Source organism: Bidens hawaiensis, unplaced genomic scaffold (assembly GCF_021521415.1).
Source record: "Bidens hawaiensis isolate Kalapana, Puna unplaced genomic scaffold, B.hawaiensis_p1.1 tig00032036_1, whole genome shotgun sequence".
Lineage (NCBI taxonomy): Eukaryota > Viridiplantae > Streptophyta > Magnoliopsida > Asterales > Asteraceae > Bidens > Bidens hawaiensis.
Window position 1 is genome coordinate 69,376 of NW_027495420.1, and position 11,667 is coordinate 81,042.

The window sequence follows — 11,667 nt, forward strand, 5'->3', positions numbered from 1 at the left end:
TTGCCAATTTGGTAAGGCTCACGAACAACCGTTTGAAAGCTCAAGTCATCGAGCCACGAAGAAAATGGAGCTAATTTATACTTTCGGTCCGGTGAAACAAGCTTCAATAACGGGTATGAAGTATATGATTACGTTCATTGATGACTTTTCTAGATACCTTTGGGTATATTTTATGAAAGAAAAATAGGAAGCTTTTATGAAATTCAAAGAATTTAAAAGTGTGACAGAAAGGGAGACCACGATCAAGATCGAGTGCCTCCGATCGGACAACGGAGGCGAGTATACATCGAAGGAGTTCAATGAATATCTTAAAGAGTGCAAGATTAATTGCCAATTAAATTGCTCAAATACTCCGCAACAAAACGGAATTTCTGACAGAAAGAACCGAAACCTAACCGAGCTCTCAGGTAGCATGATTCACGACAAAAATGTACCGGGTCGGTTTTGGGCTGAAGCATTGTGAACCGCAACATATATATCTAACCGGTTGAACTTTTAAGTAGGTTTGGCATGGCTAGTTGCAAACCGGCGATTACTCCAATGGAAACGAATTTACAACTTCGAGCAGATGAAGGAAATGAGTTGACGGATACAACTATGTATCGAAAATTGGTAGGAAGTCTTAGATACTTAACACTTAATAGACCGGATATCGTGTATGCGGTAGGAGTGTTAAGTCGGTTCATGCAGATTTCGAAGAAACCGCATCTTGATGCTGTTAGAAGGGTGTTACAGTACGTTAAAAGAACACCTAGCTTAGGAGTCATGCTTAAGAGGGAGTCAAGAATCGAATTGGTCGGGTATTGCGATGCTGATTATGCCCGAGATTTGACTACCAGGAGATCGACAACTGGGTATGTGTTTTTGATTGGGTCAGGAGCTGTAACGTGGAGCAACAAAAGGCAACCAACAATTTCGTTATCCATAATCGAAGCCGAGTATAGAGCAGCAACAATGGCTGCTCAAGAGTGTGTGTGGTTGGTACAATTGTTGATGGACCTAAATCAAAGTGTCAGCCCGAGTGTGAAAATTTATTGTCATAATATATAATCAATAATGCTAGCTGAGAATCCCACGTTTCATGCAAGAACGAAACACATAGAAGTTCACTATCACTTCATTAGAGAAAAGGTACTCAAGGGTGAAATCGAGTTAGAGTATGTTGATACAAACGATCAAGAAGCCGATATGTTCACTAAACCTTTAACTAATGTGAAGATGGTGAAGTTTTGCAATGATCTCGGGATGACGAATGCAAGTGTTGAGAGGGAGTGTTAAATGAGCAACACTTGTGGGCTAAAGGGTGGTTCTGTTTGATCTCAAAGAGGTGGTTTAGAGGAGATCATAACTAAATGGACTTAAAAGAAAACTAAGTCATACTTGGTGGCTAAGTTTACTTAATGGATTAGTCTTTTTAGTATTCATATAGGATAAGTCATTTTTAGTATGGATAAGGGGGTGTTTGGCCTAGCTTTTATAACTTTGCTTATGCTTATATTTTAAATTAGCTTATAGGTTATTTTCTATTATTTGATAAGCTATTTATAAGTGTTTGGATTAGCTTATACTCTACAAGTTAATTATGTGTCTTAATAAGTTGTTAAATCTAGCATTTTTTATTTTGTTAGAGTAATAAGTTGCTTCAATAACTACTAATCTACCACCATTTGAGGACAAATGAGTAACTTATAACCTTACACAAATAAGCTTATTCAAATAAGCTAAAAAACCATCTTTAGATAAGCTTCTTCAAATTAACTTATATAAGCTAATAAGCATAAGCTTAAAAAGCTAAATCAAACAATAAGTTAAGCTTATTTTGTAAAATAAAAAAGCTAAAAAAGCTATAAGCTTAGTTAAAAAAGCTAGCCCAAACACCCCCTAAGTCTAGCTAGTAGATAAGTTTCTTTATTTCAATAGGAAAATGATTGATATAAGTTTCAAAGTCTTACTAGCTAAGTTTCCTTACTCCTTGAGTTTTTATTTGCCTTGATAAGGCTTGTAAGGTTTAGTTGTTAAATATATCATGTGTGTCTTGTATTGAGTATAAGTTTGTCTTGTATCTCTTTTCCTGTTTTCACATAATAAAAAAACACTCGTATGTTTGAGCAAATATTGTTCGATCGTGTATTGAGTCTTGGATTTGTTTACTGTTTCACTTGTTTAAAACGTACATATAAAGTACAATTAGATTAAACATTTTAGGGGGGTAAACATGGCTTCCACCCCCAAACCGAAATGACCATAAAGGTCTTCACAAAATCCAACATAGTTACAAAAGCTAACTAGTTAATATTAAAAAAAAATAAAAATACACAAATCAAGTTTGGGAATGGCTTTATCCAAGCCCTATAGCATGACAAGAACACTTTGGCCGGCAAGTCGGCAAAACCAAAATTATTCTTTCTTATAGATAGTTTTTGATGAATATATTGAAGTTGTAAAAACAGGACGCCTGAGATAGGACACTAGGTACTTATAGTATGAGTGAGGCGGAATGTTTTATTCATTAATTTTTGTGTATTTTTTAAAATAGTTTATATATACTTGCTTTATAAAATATTATTTTAAAAGCTATACTTTAAAACACTAATGTGATTTTTTGGATGATTAAACTAGGAGCTTAACTACAAGGTCATTTTCATTTGATAGATGTTAAGATGGTTAATGTATAAAACAAGTTTCTTTATCTGGCGTGTTGCGTCGGAGCAGCTGGCAAAACCCCAGCGTTGAAATTTTGAACACCCCTATAGCTGCGTTTGTTACGAGATAGAATAAATTAACATATAAAAAAATGAAAATGATCTTTATTTAGTTGGCAAATCCTGTCGGTGGTAAAACTCAAGCGATATCGGTCTCGAGCACTGAGGAGGTAACCTGTCACGAATTTGGTCGGTTTTGATTACGTACTTTACGATAACCGAACTAAAAAATGAAATAACTAAAAAAATTGAGTTGGTCCAACAACCATTTTTTTTGGGGGGGGGGGGGGGGGTGGTGGTGGTCGGCAAACTTGCACATTGGTAAAACCCGAGCGTTGTCGATCATGGGCTTTAAATAAGGTCACGAGTCTGTGCGAACTCAGCTGGTTTCTTTTAGATTTGCTATGGTATCTGATCGGTTTCCATTACGTTTATTATGATTATTGAACTAAAAAATAAATATAAATTAAAAAAACTCACCGACCAATACGGTGTCACCAATTGGCCTAATAAACCACTTGCGACACCAAAGTTTCTATTTATATATATTAGTAATAGTAATAGTAATAAGAGATCATATGTTTAATTCTTACAAAATATAAAAATTTAGTCGTTTAAAAAAAATTTACCATAACGAATCTTTAGTTCGTAACGTTTCACTGTTTATTTGTAAGTAAATTTAATAAAAGCATATTGCTTCTAGTGGTTAGAGATAACTATAAAGCAAATCAACTCATTGTAAATTTGTTGACATCGTAACCGTAACATGTGTTGGTGTTATAGAACTATATTTATAATGGATTTAAAAAAATGAAAGTATATATAATTTTGTTAAATTAATAATTGATTTTATATTTTATGTATTGGACAATAATGATCTCATATTTAAGAATCTTTGCCAACGGTTTAACCTTTTGACTATTTTTCTCTTAATTGTCCTCCGTTAAAAAACATTTAACGTCATTAAGTTTTATTTCTGAATTTCAAACTGATGTTTTCGGACTTTTGATCGGAAGAAGGATACGAATCGACCGATGTAAAACTTGTCTCTAAACGGTGATCCAAACAACGAAACCATGTTTCAATTCAGGTTGTTGAATTTATAAATAACAAAAATCAAGCCATTTGAAATCACTGTTTCGAGCTAAAAAAAACCTAAATCCCCCCCCCCCCCCCTCCAATTCCACACCAACCCACCCCCGCTAAATAAACCTAACCCCCTCCCCCCGAATACCTAAACTAAACCCCTCAAATCTAACCTTAAAAGGCTAAACAAAACACGAAAGCTAGACCGAGAAAAAAAATAGAACGAGGAATGCTAGATAAACATTATATATATATATTTTTTGTTTTGTTACTTTTTTGATGTTGCATTTTTTATTTTTATTTTTAAAATTTTTTCTTTTGAAAGGGTCTTTTATTTTAAGTTATGAAAGGACAAATTTGCCAATATTAATTCAACATCTGGACATTTGTTATCAAATTAGCCTACTTGTTAATGTGTTAAATATTGAGGCTGATCACATCTCCTTTGTTGATGTGTCAAGCTCATACACATTCTCCTCAACCTCTTCACTTTTTACATATTTTATGGCATTCACATCCAATCCCATATCCTAAAATCCAAAATTACACTAAAAATCATTACATTTTCTCTCTCCTTTTCAATTAAAAAATATTTTTTATACATTTATTATCACCATTTCTCTTTCCTTAACTCACAACCACTTTCAAAATATATTAAAAAGTTATAGGGCATTAACAATAACTTTTTAAATATACAGAAAAATCACTATATTTCTCTCCCTTTCACTCACAACATCCTAAACCACTCCATACATTATAAAAATTAACTCACATTTGATGGATTAAATGTGAATGCTCTTACAAAGCTTCCCCTGCAAACTTTCTATCTAAAAGTTTTACAGATTGGTTCCTCACTTTCTTCAAAGCAAATTAAAATTTCAAACGCCTTCTTCATGGTCAACGAGAATTCAAGAATGAATTTTGAAAAACTAAATATGGTTCAATAATTTTGGACTCATACCTCTTGGTGGTGACGACCACCATGCTAGCAATATGATGAAAAGGGTGAGCATGACGATAATCAGTTCTTGATCTCTATCTGACAATCAAAGGAAGCCCTAATTTTACTCCCAAATTTTGTTATGGTTCACTTGATCTCTTCTATATGCCACTTTCTTTTAGTCTACAAATTTTAATCTTATTTTATTTACGCTCTGCAAGGGATCATTTTAAGATCAACATGCGAAAGATGGCGAAAAACGAACGTTCAAGTTCATCGTAAGCAGTAGATAATTGTGGGATTTTTCTAGTTTTCTTTTGAATGTCCTCAAATTGTATAACTATCAAGTTCCTCCAAATTTTCGTTGAGTAAAGATGTGTTATCATGCTTTAATCAAACTGTAAAAATCAAATGTTCATTAATTAGAGGTACGCTTGATTTAGTGTTATGGATTTCTTTAGTGTCATGTTATGGATTTATTTAGTGTCATCATCAAAAAGTTGGTTAAAGTTGTTATTTGGACATCATGTTATGGTGATTTGATCAATTGTTATGTTTGGGTGCCGTTTCTCTTATTTCTTTCATGTATATCATTATGTTTTATAATAATTGATTTACATGAATAAATAAATTGGCTTTATTAGTTGTCCGTGTTCGTATTCAGTGAAAAATTAAATGAACAAATATGAATACCCCCCTTTGTGTTCATTTTGTTCAAGTTGTTGTCATTGATCTTCATCGCATGAGGGGTCTTTGTTACGTGTCAATTAGTCTACGGTCTTAATTGTACTTTTGATAACTAAAGGGACTGAATAACACTAATTTATCAACTATGATGAAATTTCATAAATTTCGGTTTAGAATGTATATTCTAACACCTACGATTAGCTTTTGGAAGTTTATTTTACAAGGAATTGAAAAAATCGAATGTTAAAAATATTATTTTTGGGATTTTGTGAACTTTAAAATTATGGTTTAAATAAATTATACGACTTTACACAATTACATATTCAATGTTGAATATGTATCGATTTATTTTTATACATACCTCTTTGTTTTTATTTTAATACAAAATAAAAATATTGATAATTTAAAATTAAGAAAGAAACACCTATATTTATTGCTAAATGAACGTACAAAATTTAAATAATGTAAGTCTTAAATCAAGGATGTGTCAATGTGATATCATAAACCCGTTCTTAGGTGGAAACTAACAATGAATTGATTCAAGACAAACAGTAATAATAAACGAATCGCACACGATGTACTTCAAAACACACGTTATATTAAACGTCGGGTGCTTAAGCCCTTCAACGAGGATTACAATATGAATGGAATCAAATACTATATAACCCTACACCACACACATCGTTCGCTAATGATTGACGCCACAGAATGACCTAGTTACAAAGTATATATAATCCCCAACACCCTATGGCCCAAGCCCATACAAAAGCCCACCGAAAACACAAGGTTTTCGGTGTTACATGTTAACTAAACCCAAGCCCAACTAGATTAAGTATAAACCATTTAGTCTAGCCTAACAATCTACCCCTTGGTTTATAGCTTGATCTTCATTCTTGCTTCATCACTTCAGCATCTGCCTCTCGGTAAGCACTTGCCCATAAACCTGTGCGGATAATTGATCCCACCATGCATGTGTACTCCTTAGCAGCTGGCTCATAAAGTGGTTCAACCATAATTTGAAAGCCGCTAAGGGCCTTGATGTCTTTTTCTCCAAACTTCAACAGGTCTCGTGGATCAACGATACGATACCGACCCTTCTTCAGCCGTATAATTACTGTAGCAGATTCATTATCATAAGTCCAAATCTTCATCTCATTAAGGGAACCTTCAGGACAGGTCTTGGTGATCGGAATGGACGTCACTTTGGCAGTTGGAGGCCACATAACGTTCAACATCGGCCTGCTGGCATAAGGATCACAAACCCCTTTCGCTTTCTTGACGAAGGAATCAGTAGTGGGCATATCGAGAAACCCTTTCTCCACCTGGTTGCTTAAGAAATTCCCGAAATTGGTGGCCTTTGGATCATGATTTGGATTGTGGAAAGGTGCATGTATCAAATCACTTAAATCAATCTATGTCCACGAACCGAAATCTTTCATCTTCTTATAGTATTCCATGTTCTCAGATTTACGCTTGACCCACCACATTTCTTTATCGGTATCATAACCCCATTAAATGACCCCTGAACGATCACCATATTTATCAAAAAAGACCTTTTGAATCTCCATGGGAAACTTAACTGGGTGATCGGATATGACACTCGTCAATTTCAGGTTAACTCCGTTAATTCAAACTCCGTCAATTCAAACTTAAGATCACTTGATCTATAACGCACATCCCATTACATTTAAACTAGGGTTTTAAATGACGCTTGACAATCACTACACATGTAGTCTTTAGGGATTTCACCGAAACGCAAACGAGTTGACTCAAACCATTGTTGAACAAACGACAAACATCAAAACAATAAGTAATTGATAATTATGTGTTAGGTTTATATGTTACTTGATATGTTATGTGTAATGCTAAACACAAGAAGCAAGAACAAATTGTTTACACTAGAAAAGTAATAACTAAAAGAGGAGAGACTATTGTGTAACATATTATTATTAAATAATATCAAAAACCCTTACCTCCCCTCCCCCTCCGAAAACCCGATCGGCCCCCCTCTCTCTCCCTTGGCTGCCGTCACACTACACACACATACATACATGGATTTTCAAGTTTGGTTGAAGAATTAAGGTGCTAGGAAGGTATTAACAACTCCCCTATGCGTTCTATATGTTTAATTTTGATATTGAATGGGTTAATCCAAAACCCTAAGTCACGAAATTGATGATTAAGATGAGTTAGGGTTTGATTATATGCTTGATGATGATTGCTAATGAAATTGATAACTAGTTGTGTTATTGTTGTTTGATAATCACTTGTTCTTTGATTTAAACTTTCAAGAAAAACCCTAACTATGTGTGTAATGTGATATTGATATGCATGATTGGTAAATATTGTGACTAGAGTGTTATATGCATGGATTATGGTTCATAGATTGTTATTATGTTGAGTCTTGATATAAACTGGCACTGGACAGATTGTTAAGTTTATGTTTAGACGACTGTAACTGAATGTTAATTTGGTAATTGGTCGAAATTCTTAACACTACAGTGTACTAGGTTGAGTCTAGTTTCTAAAAAGTCCAAGTTTGTATTTTTTGGAGGTGTAAAAGTTAACTTTTATTATTTTACAAAACTGAAGTGCAAGTCTGAATTGTGAGATCTGCTGTTAGGCTGTTTTGTAATTATCATATCTCATAAACTATAAGACCAAATGGGTTGGTTCCACTTCTAGAAGTTAACATATTGAGTTAAGAATCTAACACAATTGGTCTTGCATTAATTGAACTCACCATTTAACAGAAATAACAAATATCATTCTGTTGCGCATGATTTTGACTGCTGTGAGTTTACTGTAATGTTTTGGTCTTTGTGAGAAAACTATGTGGAATAAAAATACAATAAAAATAGTTTTGGAAACTTAACTCATGTATGCTTTTGTGAAGATTTTTGGTGAATTAATTGATATGTTATGATCTGTTTAATAGAGTAATCTTTCAAGTAGAAATATGTCTTGATAAAACTAGCTGCTGAACTATGTGAAAATACATGAAACGTGCTTGTTGCTAGATAATTGCTATGTTTTTGACTAAATTGCCCTTGTGGGGAATGATTTCCTAGTAATGTGTAATGTTAGTACTTGATACTTATGAAGTTTTTTACACATGAAACGTGTCACCAATGTGTTTGTCGAGTCACACATAATTCACAAACGAAACACGAAACGTATCTCATGCATAGGTATTATGTGCCGAGTCTAGAGACTCAATAATAGTTCCAACACTTAGAAAATCTCATTCTTGTTTTAGAACGCTAGTGAGGATTTTCTGTGACGCGCATCTCTCGGTTGACTTGTTTTGGAATTCTTCGCAAACAGTGAGTTTCACGTTCCCCTTTTACTCTTTTTAACGCTTTTTACTTGGGGGAGATAACATACTCCAAAACGCTTTAGATGTTGTTATTAATTATATATCACTTGTAAGGCTAAGTGGCAAGCGAACCAACTAAAGTCCTTCATAACATCGAACCGTTTAATATTTGGATAATAGCGAGTCACTGTTGAGTAGTACTACTGGGTTTGACAAACCCCACCCAACTCTAAACTCGACTGGAGGTCGAGTGGGTGTAATTTTGGCTAACACATTTTCCATGGTCGTGGTAGACATGGTGGCAAGACAATTGATAAACAGTCAGCTTCGGTGTCGAACACTAAGTAATACTTGTTTTATAGGCTAGCTACCTATCGATATATAATTTAACATTATCTGGTAACGCAAACGCAAAACGCAAACACTTAAACGCAAACATTTTCCTTATTTATATATGTGAACTCACCAACCCCGTGTTGACACTTTTAGTATGTTATTCTCAGGTAGCCGAGGCGGGCGCGCGGTATAGGAACATGCATTTCATTGAACTCGACAGGAGGTCGAGTGGGTGTAATTTTGGCTAACACATTTTCCATGGTCGTGGTAGACATGGTGGCAAGGCAATTGATAAACAGTCAGCTTCGGTGTCGAACACTAAGTAATACTTGTTTTATAGGCTAGCTACCTATCGATATATAATTTAACATTATCTGGTAACGCAAACGCAAAACGCAAACACTTAAACGCAAACATTTTCCTTATTTATATATGTGAACTCACCAACCCCGTGTTGACACTTTTAGTATGTTATTCTCAGGTAGCCGAGGCGGGCGCGCGGTATAGGAACATGCATTTCATTGAACTCTAATGTTTTTGCAAACTTGTTTTTCTTTAAAATGTTATTGATTGGGTTTTAAGTCGTCCTGCGTGACGCAACACTTGGTTTATGAATTTACGCTTCCGCACTCATTTAAACTTAAATGTTTTCGTGGTTTGAAAACTTTATGTATGGTGTTTGATTATAACTAATGATTCCGATCCTGTTAGTTCACACCCTCTGACGGTAAAACTCCGTTAGTGGATTTTGAGGGTGTGACATCGGAAGACACGACATTCTGGTTGGAGTTTTTCATATTCAACGTCTTCTTCCGTATCCTCTCTATTTGTTCTGCAGTCTTTGGTGGAGCGGTTAAGTATATCTCCAGTTGCGCGGAAGTATCGATATTTGAAGCAGGTTACAAACTGGAACCGCTATCATCAGGAGCACCTTGCTCACCACCAACAGTTTTATCACCGCTATTATCAGCTCCCTTAAGCTCATCTCCAAATCGTGTAATGAGCTTTTGTTGTAGATCCAAGTATAGAGCATTAACAACACCCATGCTAGCTTGAAGTTCTTGAATCTTGGAGTCTTTGTCAGAGTTACTGACTTCAAGCTATTGAATACGCACATCTTTCACCACAAAGTCTTGTTCAAACTCGAAGACCCTGCGTTGCAAAGCATGCATAGTAACTGGTTCAGCTTCAAAAGCAATCCCTTAACCCTTGTCTTGTAAAATCTTGTCTTGCATAGTGAGAGTGTGGGAAATCTTCCAGTTGAACTTGAACTTTCTTGACCAATCGGATCAGATGATCCAGAGGGTTCAGTAGTTGACTGGATATGGGCTTCAAAGTCAAACTCTTACAGAGTGTCATCATAATCTTAATCTCGAGTATGTTGGGCTTCAACAGATGCGCCTTGTTCAGATTGAGTCTCAACAGTAGGCTCAATTGGTATCGGTTGAACAGTTGTCACAAAGTCACTTGCCAGCACGACAGGTCTTGGATCTTTCTTTCGAAGCTTACGTGGGATAAGATCGGTGGCTGGCTCATCTTCAATAGATTCATCATTTGTCACAGTACCTGATTGAGGAGGTTTCAATGCAGTTGACTGAAGCTTTTCTTTGAATGTCTCAAAAGCTTCAAGTTGTTCAGTAGTGGGTACAGATTGTTGCACTTGGTGTTCTATCTCCAAATGTTGAGATGGAAAATTATCAGAGTCATCATCAGATATAGTTTCAAAAGGCAGTTGAAGGCCTTTGAACAGGAACAACTTGTTCCTCAGCAACAACAGTAGCAGTTGCTTCAATCTCAACAAATTTACCAAATTTTACCAGGGGATGAAGTCCCTGATAAATCACTTTAGCCCCTTTTCTTAACTGCTTCATTAGACCAAAGGTATTTGGACCGATGACCTCAGATCAAGCGTCTCCACATATCGATTTAGCTCAGGGTAGTGAGAATCAAAAATCTTCTGAAGAAACCTTGGATACATCATAAACATCTCTTACTTCTTCCCCTTCAAATTGCTTATCATCTCATCGAACACGAACTTTGAGTAGTTGTAGTTCTAGTCCATGATCAAAGCAACAACTGCCGACATATGAGTGTGGCTAATCTAGTCTGATTCCCCCTTTCTTCCTGAGACACATGTGAAGAATGTGCGAATCATAAACCTACAATACAGATGGAATAACTTCTTGATAGCAGAGGATAGATTCTTTCAGAGCCCATACACTGCACGATCTCTGCTACAGCCTCAGTTGAATACTTAATAGGGAAATCAGGTTGATCACCAAAGAGCACTACTTCTTGTATAATAACTTCAGAGATAGTCACTGGTCTTTTATGTATAGTAGAGTCAAAGGTAACTGCTCCCCCGACACCTTGTTGATTGAGGCATGGTTCCAGAAATCTGCCACCATCTTCTTGAAAATCACAGGATTTTCTCGTAGTGCGTGAGAAATCCTGCATGTATTCAGCCCCATAATCATAGACTTGAATTCTTTGTGAGCCGGAGAAGGATTAAACAAACATCCAGCTATATGTGTGTATCAACATACTTTAGAGGTGTTTGATCAGTCATGACTGAAACAAACGAATCAAGTTAGACA